We start from the raw sequence: 18,462 nt of genomic DNA on the forward strand, positions 1-18,462 counted from the left end.
ATGCATACAGCATGCCTTTTCTGGTGTTTAGCCCTCCTCAAGAACACTGGTAAAATACTGAAAACATACGAGGCTCCATGTTTTCTGCATGGCTTCTGGACTACCTTTTCTTCTTATTTCCTACTCAGAATAATCTTGCTGAGCAGTAGTCAAGCGCTTTGCATGACACTGACCTTGTTACATCGATACATTTGACTGGGAGTGAACTTCTGTTTCCTTTTGTGTGCTCCCTCACGCACATGCTCATGGCACGGCGCTTTAAATCAGTTTTGGTATGTAAAACTGTATTACTTTTCATTTGCAATTTATGTGGCAAGAAAAATCCGGTAAAGACTTTACAACGTTAACAGCTCGATGTCAAACAAACGCGAGACCCATTGTTTTGTGTATGTGACTATTTTAATGGCACAAGGCAACCATGACAATGAGAGGTGGAGCATTGCAGTAGTACATTAAATGATGTTCCATCTTTCTTGTACGGATGAGTACACGCGCCCTTCCATTAATTTGCTTAGTTCCCTGCTCGTCTTTCCTGAAAACATCAAATTCTAACACCACTCACTGGGGCACAGCAGTGTGACCGGGGATGCTGTATAAATATCTGAAGCAGATACATAATTAGGTCTGTATCTTGCACAGGAGCTTTTTCCCCCCTTTATTCCAGGACTAGGCCAGTTACATGCCCCACGTTCTGTCTGTCAATTTCGCCGTCAATAATTCATTTGTTGCGCATGGCTTAGTGAAAACCAGGCTCTAAGCCTGCTTATTCAGGGCTCTGACAGAGCAGTGAAAAACGAATTTCGACTTCCACACTCTGATGTATGAGAAGTGAAATAGGACTCAAAGACAGTGGTGCAATAGACAGTCATTTTCCACCTCCTGGCTTCAGCAGTTATCCTGGAGACTGCAGAGTGGCACCCAAATCCACATTCAAGGCTGTGAGTTAAATCTTGGCCACAGAAACGTGCTAACTCTAGCTTTTTCATTTAACTGCCCTTTCTTTTCTCACAGTAAACCCAACCTGTTCTTTTCTAAAATAAATCTAGCTCAACCTGGATGATCAGTTTTTTTTAATTGCTAAAGTGTTTTAAAGTAACACTCTGAGCAAGTCGTCTGTTTTTTCAATCCTGCACCTAGGGTATGCGTTAATAAAGGATGGAAGTAGCCTTATGGACACATTATTAGCTCATCGGTCATCAGGCTTGGTCATTTAGAAACAAGCATATACTCCTAAGTAGATGACACAATACATAATTTGACAGGGATAGGGTTAATAACACACTGAGTTCTTCCTTCCAAATGGCTGTGTGATGTGGCAAGTATCCCTGCTTACACAGGAGTACACCAAGGATGAGAAGCCCCGCTTTTTGCTAACCAGTTGGCAGTTATGGTTGCTTTCATGAGACACCTCCTACATTTTAGGTTGAGCGTGCAATCGCTTTTTGACCTGTTGTAAGTATTCTGTGGGCTTTCAACCACGCCCATCTCATGCCCATTACTTTCACTCAGTTGTGGGCTTGCCTTTCAAAAATCCCTTGATGTCATTGGTAATTACTTTACGCTTGCTCCGCCTTGGGGCACTTTTGTTACTTCCTTGCAGATTGACCCTGTTACATGGATTATTGATCAATTGATAATACACTTAAGCGTGGGCGTACTATTTTTTTCTTTTGTCTCTCCCCATTGTGCTCCATGACTGCCATGGCGCTCACCGCACGAACAGCACAGAACACCTCGAACTCCATTGCAGTATTCACATTGTTGACTCTGTTACCTAATCAGAGTAATTTCTTTTGTCTCTCCCCTTCACGCTCCAAAGCTTTCACATAAGCACTTGTAATTGATAAATGCCTTTTGCAAAAGACACAGAAACCCTCAAAGTGGCTCTCCCGACACAGCAGGAGAACCAATACTACATATTCACTGCACTCAGGAAACTCTCCCCATAATGCTTTGCAGACTATTACTTTTAGAAAACATTTTTGCTCACAACTCAGTCTGTGATGGTCCTAGAACAATGGGACCACCACCAAAACGTTCACGACAAAATGATCTTTCTGTCTACACAATCTCTGGGTCCCCACACTAGTTTAGTAGGGACACCAAAAGGAAAACCCCACCCACCATTCAGTGTGTTTAGGTTCTCTCATGCCTCGAACTTTTGTTTTACAGCTGGGAGAAGTTTGAGTTTTATGGGCCTTGTTTGTTATATTGTTGTAGTAGGCCTACTAGCTTTCAAAATGTGCCAAGCACTATGTTCTCTAGGGGCTAAATATATGGTTGCGCTGCATTAATTTCTGCCATTCTCTTTTCATGTGGTCATGCCCTTTAAGGACTAACTATATGGTTACATAACCACATTTCTTACAAGTGCTATTTTTATTGTGTTATCCGTTAGGGGCTGTTCTGAGCATTACAGTCAACATACTACAATATTCACAGGTACAAAAATGTGCCACATAATTCTTTGTAGGGCATTACTTTTACAAAACATTTTTGCTCATAACCCAGCCTGTGGTGATCCTAGAACAATCGGATCACCTTCGAAATGTTCACCACAATTTGTTCTTTCTGTCTACATCACCTCCACACTAGGTTAGTGGGGATCCCAAAAGGATAACCCATCTCACCATTCAGTGTCTTTTTAAGCACTGTCATACTTGAAACTTTTGTTTTACAGCTGGTAGTAGTGTGTGTTTTAAAGGCTTTGTTTGTAGTTTCATTGCAGTAGGCCTGCTAACCCTAAAAATGTGCAATGCGCTATGCCTTCTAAGGGGTAAATATATGGTTACAGTGCATTACTTTCTGACATTTTCTTTTCATGTGGTTATGCATTGTTGGGGCTAACTATATGGTTACATGACCATGTTTCTTACAAATTATATTTTCATTGTGCTGTCCTCTAGAGGATATTCTGAGCAGTACAGTCTAATGACAAAAGATTTTTGTGATAAAGGTTTTTATTGAGTTTACATGATAATTGTATGTGTTTTTTTATTAATCTCTCCTTATCGTAATTATTACCATGATTCAGGCCAACTTAACATTCTTATTACACTATGACTGATGGAACACTCTTGATATGTTTGGGTGACCTTTTTAGTTTATTTCTCTTGTTACTCCTCCGTGGCTGTCTTGTATCTTTTCTTGGTGAATTGTGTTAGCGAGCCAACAACTCTGATAGTGGGATGGTGAAAGTGGTAGTCTATTAGAATTAGCATGGTAGATTTAAATTAGGATGCTAAATGGCAACATTTTAATTTTTGGCTGCAGATAGAGGAAGAAGGTAAATGGAAGTGCTTTAGTTATATGCAGGGCCACTGGAATTATGTGGCAAGAAAACACAAAATTATGAGGAAGGGTTGACCAAGTTATGTGGCAAGAAAAGTCCAGTTATGAATTTCAACGCCAATAGCTTTAACTCCAGCAAAAACGAGACATATTGGATTGCAAATGCTTGATATCTTTTGCTTACATTACTTCCATCTTGCAATTGCACATAGGGTGTACATTCTAATTCTACTCATTCAGCTTGTACATATGTAACAGAATCATTACATTTCTTAGTCACCACCACTCTTCCACTCTTAGTTGATTTTCCTTTGCCTCCGCACTCTATCTTTGTTTTACCTTCCCTCTTGAAGAGTGTTTCCGGAACAAACTTGTAGAGGCCAAAATCTCTTTACCAACACTCCTTTCCCTGCGATGCTCAAGGCTCTCTCGCCACGTGTAAAGATAACACAGGAAGCAATTCAGAATTTAAGTCCTTTTATTTAGGTCTGGACCAGGATGCAGCTTATAACGTCTCCTCCATCCAGCCTCCTCGTCGTTCTCCTCCAACCATAATCCTGGAATCCCCCAGAAGAAAGAACGGCGGAACAGGCAGTCAGTATGACATAGAATTATGCAACACATGCCACAGTGTATGTATTGTGTATGCAATTGTAATATGATGTGATGAAAGGTTGTGGATTTAAGGACTTAGGATCATAATAAACTACTTTTCGTGACAGACAGATGCATCAGCACCTAATGTACATGAAGTACTGCTCCCATAATGCAACCAATACTCTTACTTTTTCAGGTATTTCAAGAGGCTTGGTTAAAGGGTTGCTAGTCATGGTGCTGGTCCTAAAAAATATAGCTGTATATTGCACTCATCCTGACAAAAAAAAAGAGAAAAGAGTCAGCAGAAAGGAAGGAGCTATGTCAGGGGTGTATAATGTATGTACAAGAGGGCCAGTTCCATTCTAGATTTCCATTCAAACCACTATATAAATATGCTCCAGCTACATTCATTGTGTGGGGATAGGCTGAAAATATGTCAGGGATCTACCCCACATGGACCTATGTTGGATATCTCCGATATGTTCAATCAAGACAGAAAATTGGCCTTTCAGATGATTTTTCAGTAGGAAGGACGCTCACCAGGTTGCTTTTGGCTATCAGGTATATTAATGATGCAAAAATAATGGGATGTGGGCTGACGTGAAAAAAAACACCAGGGTGTGTTTTATCACGCCTTATCTTTATCCAAATCACACATAATATGTTTGAATATATAGCTTAATTTCATATTTCCATTTATTTTTTTGTTACCTTTAGCATGTAGTGCGCCAGAGGTAATGCAACATTTGAAGTAAGGCGTGCTTGTGCTTCTGAAATGATCAGGAAAGAAGCGGACACTGTTGCTTTAAAAGTAACACCGCAAAGTAGTAGGAATTACTTATTTTAATAAAATAAGTAATTGAGAGGGGTTCTCACAGTCAAAATACAAATCCCAGCAGTAGTGGGAATAATGATAAGACATACAATCATAACTCTGTAAATTCATATTGGAATTTTATGTTAATCTGTACAAAACTAAATGCTACAAGTGCATCTCTGCCAAGCTACACACATCTATAAACCTCTGCCGCTGATAAGAACTTTACCTCTTTGCAGAAGCAAGTACTTTTACGAACTACTTCAGTGTGTTTTTGTATTTTGAAGTACCTTAATGGCGTCCCCGTATTAATATAACATAAATTCTACCTTGACGATCTCTTATTGTCACGCAATTTGTATTACAAATGTAAAACATCTAATAAAGTTCCATAACAATACACTGTTGTCTTTTTGCTTCAATGCAGCCAAACAATACGTGGCCTTCAACAAATATATTATAAAATAGAGTATAAATGTAAATGCATTCCATTTCTAAGTACGTGTTTAATATAACAAGCAGAATTGAGTGGAAGTCATTTCATCAAGTTTTGAAATATGTAAGTTAGCATTTCATTATTCTCCTTAATAGTAGTTATTGCGATTTATGCACTGCTGTGCTGAGAGCCATATCAACAACTTATAAAAGACTGTGCACATTGAAGAAGGTAAGAAGCAAAACTTGGGCTTCCGACGAGCATCTTCCTAAACATCACGCTCAGTGCATGGCTGAGCGTCCACACTGCCTAGATCACTGTGGCATTAGTATTACAAAACTGATTTCAAATAATGAATGCCATAGTGAGCCATTCCGGATTTGGCCTTGCGACCTACAGGTCATCATGCTTAATTTGTAAAACAATTAGTACCCGGGCCCTTGTCAGGAGGCCACTTTCATTTGCACCCCCCACTGCCGCTGTCAGCGCTGCAAATATAGTGCATACTGAATTAATAAACAACTGTTGCTGTGCTCGTCTCTAAATTAGACTAACAGCTCCACCATATGGAAGACTGTCATAAGTACCGGTGTTCATAATTAAGTGCTAGTACTGAGCCCTGGAAATCACCAAATCAAATTAAACACCGTGGGATACACAGTAAGCTGTCTGGAGAGCCAGGCGTAAAGGTGGGCAGAATGACTCTGGAATCCAGCATGGAATAAAGGATGTCAAACTTGGGCTCATTCTTCGATTACCAAAGGAGCGCCCTTACTTTCTGAAAAAGGTTGCAGACAAGCCTCACAACTGTCATTCCCAAGATGGTGGTTGCTCCATAGGATGTTGTTCAAGGTTTCCAATGTAAGATGAAGTAAAGTTTCTTCCTATGAAGAGAGTTTGTCTTAATGGAAGCAGTAATGAAGATGAGAAGACAAGTTGGCTGGTTTAGGGTAGACTTTATAAAAAGTAGAATAGTTATAGGAATGACAGACCCACCAGGAACAGACATTACAGCAAGCTCAGCCCTGCTCATTGTGGCTCACGTCACCCAAGAAACCCCTTATTGTTTATTGTCATTTTCACCCTCATGCTTTAATTTTGTCCCAGAGTTTTGCTTTTAGCAGTTTGATGTTTTTCTAGATTCTAAACCTGAAATTCTAGTTTGGCTCTTATCCTCCTTCCTAATTTTGGGAATAGTTTGGTGCCTTGGCAACTCCCTTGGTATTAATATCATATTCAAAAAAGAGCTACAGGATGGTCAAGGAGTATTTTTCCCATTTGTGGGGTTTTCTTCCAAACTGGGACAAATTCCAAGAAACTCCTAACACCTTTCTGTTCTGTGCAGGTTTGCACTGTGGCTACTGGAAGGAGTCACCCATTCCTCAATTAATCAAAAATGGGACTCAACATAACTTTTCACTATCTGGTCATTGACAACTGCTGTCATTTACCTGAAAAAGGTAGCTTCATAAAATAGTCGATCCCAGAACACATGCATAGGTTTTTCAATGTGGTCAAAATCACAAATCGTCCAAATCGGAGATTTCTGCCTAAGGGATTTCTATTGTTAATGACAATGGATATATTTGTCATTTTTTGTAAAATGGTCTCTGCCTGCAAGGGCAAGTATGATAAATACCACTTTCATCTACAGTGTGTATCAATGCTTTACAAGGTGCTTGCATATCTTATATTGTCTGAGTTTAAGCATGCCCACTTGGAAGCTCACACATTTCTCATCCATTCACAGGCACAGATTTTCCAGAACACATTTGGATCCCTAGGGACCACGAAATACATCATTATTGGATTTTATGAACTTGTTACCCAGATATGTTAATAAAGTTAACCTAAACTTTAATCTTGAAGTATGAGTAAACTTTTAAGATAGTGTTAACCAATTTCCTATTGCTGTAAACCCCTCCATGAGTCTAATAAGGTTATCAACTCCATTCTCTAGTGAGGTATAAGCAAACAATTATCAAGACCTGGTTGAAGATTATTTGGAAAGCATTCAATATGCAGTACATCGTTGTTTTGATTTAAAAGAAAGGCATTACTTTGCAACAGTGGTTAATTAAACTAAATGATTTAAAGCATTATTTCTGCTTCTCATGGAAAAACGAACACAATAGCTAAAACCCATGTGATTTAAAATGGCATATAAAACTGAAGAAATTCTGGTTTGTTTAGTTATTTTGTAACACACCATTTGATATCTATAGAAACGTCATAGTCATGTGCCAAGGTAAACCAACCGAAATTGGGGGCCAGATGTACTAACCTTTTTTGTGTTCACAGACGGGCTGAGTCACAGAATCAGCCTGTTTGCGACTACAAAAAGGCATTTTGCTAGGTAATGTGTAGTTTCTATTGGTCCCCTGAGCAGGATTTAAACCCATGCCCTGAAGGTGTTAGTAAGACCAAAGGCTAGCGCGTCTGCACCACTGAGCTATAGTTCCTGGCTACAAAAAGGCCTTTTGGTCTGTATGAAACCCAAAGTGCGATTCAGTAACATAAATCACAATTTGGGTTTATGACCAAATGCTGCCTGTTTTTAGCACATCTTTTCGAAGTACACCCTTTGAATGGTATGTACTAAATGTTTTGTGACATCAATCTGGTCGCAAAACAAATACTTTACCCACTACAAACATGTAGCGGTAACCCATTTGTAAATAAAAAGGTGACTCTTTGGGATCTCTTCACCCTTGTGAACGCATTAAAAATGTTTGTTTAATAGGAGGCAGTGATCCACAGGACCACTGCATTTTCCCACAAAATCAACAAAAAAAAGAAAGTTTTCTTTTTAATTGCAGTCCTGTTTCCTTTGAGGGAAAAAGGCTAAATTTTAAAAATATAGCTTTATTAAAAAGCAATCACTGACATGGAGGTCTCCTGACCCCAGCAGTTCGGCATCCTTGTGATAGCTGTGTTTCAATGTGGGTCACAATTTGCAACCTACCTCATTAATATTCATGAGTTAGATTGAATTGCGACCCACTACGATCAGTAATTTGTGAACTGACCTATTAGAACATAGGTCATTTCACAAAGTACCACACTAGTCGAAGCAACCAATACTTTGCGACCAGTTCTTATTACATCAGGCTCTTGGTTTTTAGAAAATAAATTAACACAAAGGTAAAATAGTAGTAATGAAAAGAAAGTAGGAGATTAATTACTTTTTACAGAAAAGACACAAACAGAAAATAGTGGCAAGATGAATAGTGGTATGATGCCTGTGTAAACAACTGAATAACATACTACATATATTTTATGACGAATGTGTCTAAAGATTAATCCTAACAATTCTGGCAAAAGGAGCTTCCACTTACCTCAGGGAACCCTGAGCTAGATGTTTTAAAGTCAGCAATGATTTTGCAAGGTTGACCACTGGAAAGCAATTAGAATCTGTAATGGTATAGGCGACTATTCATAGAAACAATGAATAAGAAATAAAGGAACACATAAAGATTAATAATTATATTTTTTCCTATTGATGACTTGAGCTATCAAGGGGTAGAAATGCCATTACTGACTGAGATAAAATGCTCAAATCCGAAACAACTCACCAAAAGGCTATAGACCATTCAGAACTCAGCAGCCAGAATCACTCTCAACCTCCTACTCTGCATTCACATCACACCACAACTTAAGGAGCTCCAGTGGTTCCTCATTAACAAACAAGAAATGTTGAACTTGGCCCACTGTATAGAGTCGCGCTCAAACTGTTTGGCTTTACCTCTCCTAATTTTGCTGAATTCATTTTTGTTGGCTATAGAACTCTGTGCATTTTACCACTGTTTAAGAGTGCTAAAATGCTTGTGCCCTCCCCTGTAAACATGTAAAAATTGGCTTACACCTGATTCGTATATTTAATGTACTCTACCATATACCCCGGAACTGCAAATTAAATGCTTCTAGTGGGCCTGCAGCACTTATTGTGCCACCCACTTAAGTAGCCCTTTAAAACATGCCCCAGTCCGGCCATTGCATCCTGAAGGCAGTTTTAAACTACAATTCTACTTGGCAATATAACCCCCTGGCGAAGCCTTAAACTCCCTCCCTTTTATTGTATATAAGTTACCTCTAAGATAGGTTCTATGTAGCCGACAGGGCAGGGTGCACTGCAATTAACAGATTTGACATGTACTTTTAAGCTTGTCCTGGCAGTGCAAAAACCCTAAATACATTTTCCACAACTGTGAGGCCTACTTCTCCAATAGGATAACATTGAGTTGCCTTAATACATTTAATATGTGCTAACATCTGATTGGGAACAGGTAAACCTTTCATGTTTGGTGTCTACAAAATTACAATTAAAAATCCACTTTAGTGGTAAAGTCTGATTTTAAATTACAATTTTGAAATGCCACTTGTAGTGGCATTTTAAGTTGGCATTTTCCCGCCTTAACTATTTTTGTCTGCAGCCTTTTACTTGATCACATGACTGGGTGTAGTTGGCAGTTGGACTTTGTTTATTCCTCCGAGACAGCCGCACAATAGAAAGATTAGGTGTGCCTGGATGGGCCATCAACTGACAGGATGCGGAGGCAGAGCTGGGCACAGCCCCACTTGTAACTGAATAGGTTGTGCTCTGCCTTCACCTAAAGAAACTTCTGCTGGCACATGGCATGTGCCAGAAACAGCTGGAGCTCAAAGCTAGGTAAACCCCAGAGTTCAGTTGCAATGGTGGCAGCATTACCCCTGTGTCTACTTGAGAAAAGAGAATCCACATCTTAGTGGATATGGTGGCTACCTTTGTTGTGGGAGATGAACTAGACAACTGGTTTGAGACCTACAAGATTGCCCTAGAGATGGACAAGGTCCCTGAGGAAGACTGGGGGACCAGACTTTTGAAGCACATTCCCAGTGAAGTGAGGGATGTCCTGTTAGCCCTAGGAAAATGGGATAGGATGAAGTGTCCCCAGACCAGGAAATATGGGCTCACCCAAGAGAGATAAAGGTGGAAGTTCACAGACAGTCAGAAGGTGCCCCAGCATACCTGGATGGATTGTGTGAATCATTTTGTAAAACACTGGATTGTTGGGTATAGGGCGGTAAAGTGAGTGAACATAAGGGGGTGCACAATCTAATTGCTAGAGAGCACATGCATAGTCTTTGTTTTACAGAGTTACGTCAAAACCCTGTGGAAAGTAAGTGCTCTAACCTAGGGAGCTTGCTAAGGAGGTAGACGGCTGGATCACCACCATGGTCCACAAGAACGTACCTTGGAGTGACCCCAAGAAATATGGTTCAGGTTTCTCCCAGCAGAGTGAGGGGGGGGGGTCAAGGGAGAAACAGACAAGTCCCAGAGCTAGGTCAGGGGAATGGTTTCCCATGCCCTTTCTGAAAAACAGGGAGGAGCTGCTGGTGTATGGTGGCCCAAGTGCCCTGTTTCCAACCTGGTGCTTTGCTTGTCCTCAGCTAGGACACAATCAAGGGAACTCTGTCTGTCCTAAAAAAACACACACTGGTGGGACCTCTACAGGGGTGGCCAAGATGGCCTCCGGAGTAAGTGGTTCCAAGAGGCATGAGGTAGACCATGCCCTAATCTTCTTTAGTTGGGAGTTGGGCCCAGAGAGTTGGAGTTGTCACTTCTATCAGGCAAAGATGAATGGGGTCCATGTCACTGCTCTGAGGGACACCGGGCCAACCAGATCATGGTAGTGGGAAGACTGTTTCCCCAGAGCAGTGCACAGCCCAGGTATGTAGGTTAACTCAGGCCCAGGGACAGAACATTTTCTGCCTCGTGACTCAGGTATCCATGGAGTGGGATGAGGAGGTGACCCCGAGTGGAGTCATAGTCAGACCCCAGAAGCCCATTAACTGTATTCCGGAGAATGAGTTGCCACCGGTGATGGAAGAGCTAGCAGGGGCGGGCGCCCTCAAAGCTCAGATATCTGGGTGCACTACTTCTAGACAGAAGGTACAGAGTCCCAGGTAGAGGGGAAGAGGGAAGAAGGACTCACCCTTGACCAGCCTCAGGGTACAGATCCTGGACTGAGTGGCCAGGCTCAAGATCACCCCTGACCTGGTGGGAAGGGGATTGGAAGTAGGGTGTCTAACACCCAGGGCTGTTGCTCCCACAACTCTGAGAACCCTCAGTGTCCAGAGAACCCTGGATGGTTTGGGGCCTGTCTCCTTACACTGACAGCTGTCAGTGGCCTCTCTTGGTTGCTATCCTTTGTGCAGCATTTTCCTTGGATTGGAGACAGAAGACTGATCCAAGGGGTGGAATGGGCCACATCCATTTGTTAGCCATTATCGCACTGTATGCCTACTGGGATGCATCTGTGAGCAGGTTAAGGTTGCTTAAATGGGGTATTCAGATCTGGTGGTTGAGCCTTCTTCCACATTACTCCTAAAGCATGGAACAACCTGACACTACACAAAAGAGCCTCCTCCTCACTCCTTGAATTCTGCAAGAAACTATGGACCTCCTTTTGGAGTAGTCCAACTAGGCCCTAAATGCCTAGACTCACACCTACTCAGCATCAAAATAATCTCCCTTGTAATAGCACATTCTACAAATCTGCATAACATTGTATTGTGGTATGAAGTTCCTCATCCTAGCCAAGTACTTCAAACCAGTGGCTGGAGCACTAGTTCTAGCTAAACATGATTATCGGATCCTCCTTCTGAATGGAATCCCAAAATGATACGTAGTTTATTTAAGAGCATCCCTCAATGCAGGTGCGTGTATCATTTCTGATCTAATTAGCCCAATTTTGCTATTTTTCAACTGGCTTTCCATTGAGTTGAGGAGCACCTTCAAACTTGTTTACATTGTTCATAACGCTTTTCTTATGGCTGTTCACCGTGTCTAACGTGCAGTGAAGCTGATCATCTCAGGTGTCTCACTTTTTTCTACAAATCCCAAACTCTCTTCTAGAAATTTCAGTCTTCAAGAGATCTAAAACTCTGATCAAGGAGTCCTTGAAGTGGACCTACAGTCAGGGGCTCCTTAAAACATAACAATATGAAGAACTTCTCCTTCAGCACCTTTAAGAAATCACTCAAAATACACCTCCACCTCCTGTGCCACTTCCACTCATGGCTGTCCGCATGCTGACCCGCTTGTATCCCCATTTCCTTTTATGGGCATCCAGAGATCCACTACAAAGACCTGTTTTTCTATGGCTGTGTTTTTGCTTTGCTATATCATATTACACTGTATTTCCAATTTCTAATTAGATTAACCCTCACATTCAACAATGTACAGAATCTCCCCTCTGCTATGTGGCTAACAAGATAACTGTAAAGCGTAATACTTTGCTGACAGGTGTGGGTTGCTCTGTACAAAACTATACACAAAGAAAATAGTGTAACAGAATTCAATTCATTGAACTTCTAACAATGAAATGGTAAGCCCCCCCCCCCTTTGGAGAGGCTGTTAGGGACTCTGGAGGCCAAAGAACTGCCAAGAATATCTTTCATCTGAGAGTTAGTGGCGAATCAAGCATGCTTTGGCTGATCACAGTTTCTTTATTTGCTAGGATTGAGAAAGAAGCCAGCTTTTGCAAGTACTCATGGTCTTTGTTACAGCAGGTGGTTCCATCTCTTATGGCATTTTGCACTGACCTTTGCACCAAGAGTCCTGGGTTCCAATCCCTGTTTTTGAATGTATCCTTTAATTCTGGTTACATTTCTTGTTGGCACAAGTGGAACAATTGTTAATGAGAAATGCCTAAACCTGCATAAGTTTCTCTGCAGCCCAATCACATTTCAACCGAACACTCCTTACCACATCATGATTTCTGTATACAAGTCTGATCCAGGCCTCAAGCACTGCTCTGTATTACATACAGTACACCATGCCCATACTGCACTAAGAATGTGTTCTATGCAATGATCTGCTGCTGCTTGAAAATAGATTTGCACTGTGCCCATTGTGTAAAGTAAAAATAAAAAAAAGAACCTATGTAAAGTGAAAAATAAACACGGAGGTAACCTTTCCATGCAAACAGTAGTTGAGTGAGGTGAGAACATTTCCATGTTGAAGACACGTGTTAGGAAATAAATGCTTGTGTTCACTGCATAAGAATTGCAAAGGAGCGCCCAGCTCCAAATAAATAACATCAGTAGCCTGTTTGCCATTTGTGAAAGCAGTGATCAGTGGCCGTGACACCCTGTTAAGTAGCTTTGCAAATATGCCATCCATTCATTCATGATCAATAGTTTATTGCCAGCACAAGCAAGACAACAAGCACGTGCCAAACCCATTCCCTACCACAAGTCACATTACAAATGTAGCAAATGAGATGTCACTGATTTTGTTTACTGTCACATTTTGTTAAGTTCTGTCAGGAATTTGGGGAGTAAATTTTGAGGACAAAACCCACCAATTTTGGGGAGAACTTTTGCATGTTAATTATTTGTAAATTTGAAGTACGAGGGTTAAAAGCCCCGACTCATGTAATCTCCGTCAGTTTGGAAAATACTTTAAAAACTTTGCTGATCAAATCAAGAGGTATACAATCTCCTTGCCCATATCAAGCGATTAAGCGCCCCGCACAGGGGTAGCAAGCACTATATAAACGGTGCAATACAATATGTCACGTGACCTTTCTCCCTGCATCGGAGAAACCACGGCACACCGAACTGGTTTAAATTTAAACTGTTTAACGAATATAAACTAATATTTTATTTTAAAGTATGAAGCAAGGAACATACCAAGCCCTCACATCTGCTGCAACTCTTATTTTAATCTTTTTGGGCCTTAATTTTTAACCGACGTCACAAACTAAGAAGTGCGTTTATTGTCTAAATAGTAGCACACTATTTGTAGTTTTAGCTGATGGTTGTAACTTGGTACAGTAGGTGTTCGCTTCGCAAAGATTTTAAGTAATCATGCAAAAAAGTTTTTTGCATCTAATTTCGCGCTGATTCGTAGAAACCATCAATTAGTGGACCGTTTCTCTGCACATTTTGAAAGTGTAACACAAAATGAGCGCAATGTCTACTTGCACTCCTGCTAAAATAGTGTAAAAATACTGGATTTGTGTTCAAATGATTTGCCTTCATTTGTTCTGACTTATGGAATCTCAGCTAACGAAACACTTTACATCAGAACTATGCACGGCTAAAGCAGAGAAAAGACACTGTAAGAGGATGGTAGCTAAATACTGTATCCCTGTGAAATGATGAAATCCTACAATGCGCTCATTATTAAAGCAGTACTAAGGAACTTAAATCGCCCTCCGTGATACAGGAGGGGACCTGGAGTACCCGAATGCGTTTTATTTTTATTACGCTGTTTTTAGTCGCTATTTTCTAGAGGGCAGATATTCCGCTGCAAAAACCCATTAACCTTTCTGTATTGCCGAAAGAAGCCACTCTTGTGACACGTGGAGAGCAGACATTCATTCACATGGCAAGCGACGGCATTTAGATGGCAAGTGATGGCATCATGGAAATGTCTGCATACTAAACACATAGTTATTATATCCTTATGTAAATGTATAGCGTCTGACAGGTTTTGTTGGGATTATAACATTCCTTATTAATTTGAACAAAATAGATTGGATAGCCTTCGGCTGGAGTAAATCAAAGGTATACGTTTTGAACAAAGAAAATAAACACAATTTGTCTTTGCCAGGGACATAAACAATATGACAAATTATCTCAAAATAGGTTACTTAAATTACGGCTATTTCAGTCACAATGCTGTGTGAAAAATATTATTAAAATTAAAAATGTATAAAGTATAATTGTACATACACGTGAAGCTTATCAGAGGAAACTATGTAATCGGTTATGCACGTCATGTATAAGGCGATATTTGAAAGATGTATAATATATGATTGAGATTCTTGTCAGATACAAGGGTTGCACGGTGCATAAAATAAATACTTTTTATTTTAAACTGTATATAATTCATAAGTGATATTCTGATCGAATAAAGTGCCAGCGTCATAAATTAGATATTCATAAAATAATGTAGTATTATATTGTATAGTCATAAATAAGTATAGAGATAAAGAGCATAGTCATACATGAGATATATCATTTACCGCATGCCCATAATAACTGAATTATAGACTTTATATATACGATCCTACAGTATGGCTTTGTCTGATACGAAGTTGTGACTGAATAATTGTGTACCAAATAGACAGAAATTATTTGTATAACATTTCTACGCAATGGTGTGTGTTCAATCATTACAGCATTTCGCCCATCCTGCCCCTCCCTTCTGTCACCAAATATACAAGTCTAACTTCGATGTGGAAGCAGGGCTAGCACTCCTACATAATTTGAAATTGTTGCCTTTTAGACTAGTACATATTCAATTAGCACTTTGATTAGCAATATATTTCGATCCGCTCCAAGCCTGCATCTGGTCCTTCATGCAGCCTTTGGTGAAGGTGGGTGATTTTTTCTAAAACTTCCTCTTTTCGCTTAGCTACCATTTTCTGGGTATGCATAAATAGCAGATTCGTTCATTTTTGTTAAACACATGCAGGATGGTTCATTTTTGTCACATCGCTTGCCAGTTATTTCTAACGAGTCTAACTGAAAGTCTGGGGATCTGTGTGAAATTAAAGTTGTTTAATGTAAGATTGCTATGATAAACTAAGGTATCTAGAAGTAGCTGAACCTGATAAATACTGGTGAAGCATTGTTGTTTTTTAATCTACTGTGTTCCACCTATACAATATGGGATCTATCCTAGAGAGGGGCCATATTATATAGATTGTGTAAGTATGTCTAGAAAATCTATTATGAATTGTGGATTGTTCGTAAGGAATATGTTCATTTTTAATGAGATACAGTTGGGAGTGATCTATGATGTTTTAGAAATTAATAATAAATGGTTATATATTTTTTCATGCATATACTCTCATTATTCTAGTGTTTATCAGACATATCTAACATGTTGGACTTGGCCCTCTCTGTAGGGTAATTCCCCTAAACCTTTTGCCTTCACCCTCCTGTTCTCTGAACCCATTTTTGTTGGATTTAGGATTCTGTGCACTTTACCACTGCTAACCAGTGCTAAAGTGCTTGTCCTCTCTCTCCTTTAAACATGGTAAAATTAGCTCACACCCAGTTGGCACAATTAATATACTTGCACAGCCCTAGTAAAGTGCTACTGCATGTATTCAGGGTTCTGACAGCCCAGCTGTGGTGCTCATTGGAACTGACGAGAAGAATCTTCGCAAAGACTTGCCTTACAGCTACCAGCCTCATCAGAAATCAATGCCGAGTAATGCAAAGCCTCGCCGCATAGGTGCCAGCTTAATCAGAACCAATGTAGAGCAAAGCAAAGACACATGTCACAAAGCCTTGCAAAGCAACGCTGTGCAGACTGGGCACTAAAGGCAAGGTACAATCTTCAGTGGGCCACACTTGCTCCTGCGTCTGGCCCACACTCCATCGCGGTCGGCCTGAATTTTTTACTTTGTCCCAGCCTGGCTCAACCAGGTCACCACAGTTGGTGCTTTGTGCTTTTAAGCATTATTTTTATGTACATCTTTAAAATTGCATAGCTCCAGTTCTACTGATTGTATTTTTGATTTTTTGGTCTCAAATAATTCATTGAATACATTTTTATTTTATGTTTCTAAATTGGTGTGGGAATTTATTTGTGTTGTGTTTTCTGTTTATTTCTGTTGTTGTGCTTCATAAATACTTTACAGATTGCCTCTCAATTAAGCCTGCCTGCTTTTGTGCCAAGCTATTAAAGGGTTAATCACAGGTTAATTGGGGGTTGCTTGTGTTTCAGGCTGACAGGAATTGAGGTTGCTGCCCCCTCAACCTGTAACCCAATTTTCTACAATCTTACATGCAAATAATGTAGTTTCTTTCTACAATTGTGCATCCTAAGATTGCATGCAATCTAAAATAAAACCTCTTCTGTTGTCCAATAAAAGTTCACCTTCACTTAAAACTTCTGATTGTTGACTCTCCTTTTTTTTTCAAACTAATCACCCATTAATTTCCATCCTCTGCATGCCTCCTGTCTCTGAGCACAGCCAACTCTAAGTCACACATGTGTTCGCCTTAATCCCTGTTTTTGTATTTCTGCAAACTGCCTGCATCTCATTACAAAGATCGCAACCACTCCCTTGAAAGGCATAATCCTGCAACATAACAATACCAAATCTCCTGTAGCTCATTTCTTAATATCTCCAGCCATTTGTATGAATTCATATGACCCCTCTCCCACTAAAGATCACACTCAACTCCTATTTATTTACCTCACCACAGAGAAACCGGTGTACATACATGGACTGGTTTTCTTTAGAACACTATACTAATGCGAAAACCAAACAATAACCACTAAAAACACTACCCATATGCTCCTGAGGAGCGTACTGGCAGGTATAAAGCATTTGATCAGCTTGTGGTGGCAGTGGCAGTAAGCACTATATAGATGCAACTACAGTCCAATAGAATATATAACCTTCCTGATCTGCACTATTACCATTGCACCCAGTAGCTAGGTAGTTGTTTGCAGTGTATACAGGCTACTGAATAATTTTGTTATGCTGCTTAACACTGTCACAACCACATAAGACATCTGCTGTGTGTTTTCTTCATCACCCCTTACTATACCAGCCCATAAACGAGCCGTGACCAACAGAACAGGCATAGAATAACTGAAGAGATCTGCCACATACTGCTGGCCCATCATAGGACTATAATCTATAACTGCAGGTACCCACAAGCTACATACTAAGACTTCTTCTTGACATCTCGCACTGAAAATCATATATGGGATGTTATTAAAAAAGTCCATCCCAGCAGATCACTCCACCATGCCTCACTCTAACTATGCCTGCTAAAGACCATAAACAAAATAGCTCAGAATTGACAACCCAGTGAAGTAACCAGCAAAGTGGGCTAAGTTCATAAGGAATACCATACGGGGATGAGCAGAGCTGTTTAAGCTGCTAACTTACAGAAAGTCACAAACTGCATGCCGCTCTTACATTTCATCTTCCATCACATTACTAAGTGCTGCATCCCATAACATGATAACCACACCTCAGTGGTCACCATGCATGACATATATATCCTTCCGACATGGAATCAGACCAAAGACAACGCACTGTCAACCTTACACAGGCTAGCATGCTATCCATGCACGTAAGCACTTCTGCGCCCCACATAGGAGTAGTAAGCACTTTATAAATGTTGCAACACAATACAATATACTGTCCCTATTAATTTTGCAGTTCTTAATTAGAGCTGTGGCTGCAGTTGGGGACCAGCACTTATTTTTCCTCATCACGCTGGCTGATGAAGGGTGATACCCTGAAACTGGTCCCAAGATGGTTGTTTCCAGTCCAGGGAGGACCTGGCTTGG

General features: G+C 40.3%; 1 long non-coding RNA gene across 1 annotated transcript in view; it reads right to left on the reverse strand.

The window, feature by feature from the left end:
- The window catches only part of LOC138267432 (uncharacterized), a 275,076-nt gene that overhangs the window by 254,166 nt on the left and 2,448 nt on the right, over window positions 1-18,462 (reverse strand). The window lies entirely within an intron of this gene.

This window comes from Pleurodeles waltl, chromosome 2_1, assembly GCF_031143425.1.
Source record: "Pleurodeles waltl isolate 20211129_DDA chromosome 2_1, aPleWal1.hap1.20221129, whole genome shotgun sequence".
NCBI classification, from domain to species: domain Eukaryota; kingdom Metazoa; phylum Chordata; class Amphibia; order Caudata; family Salamandridae; genus Pleurodeles; species Pleurodeles waltl.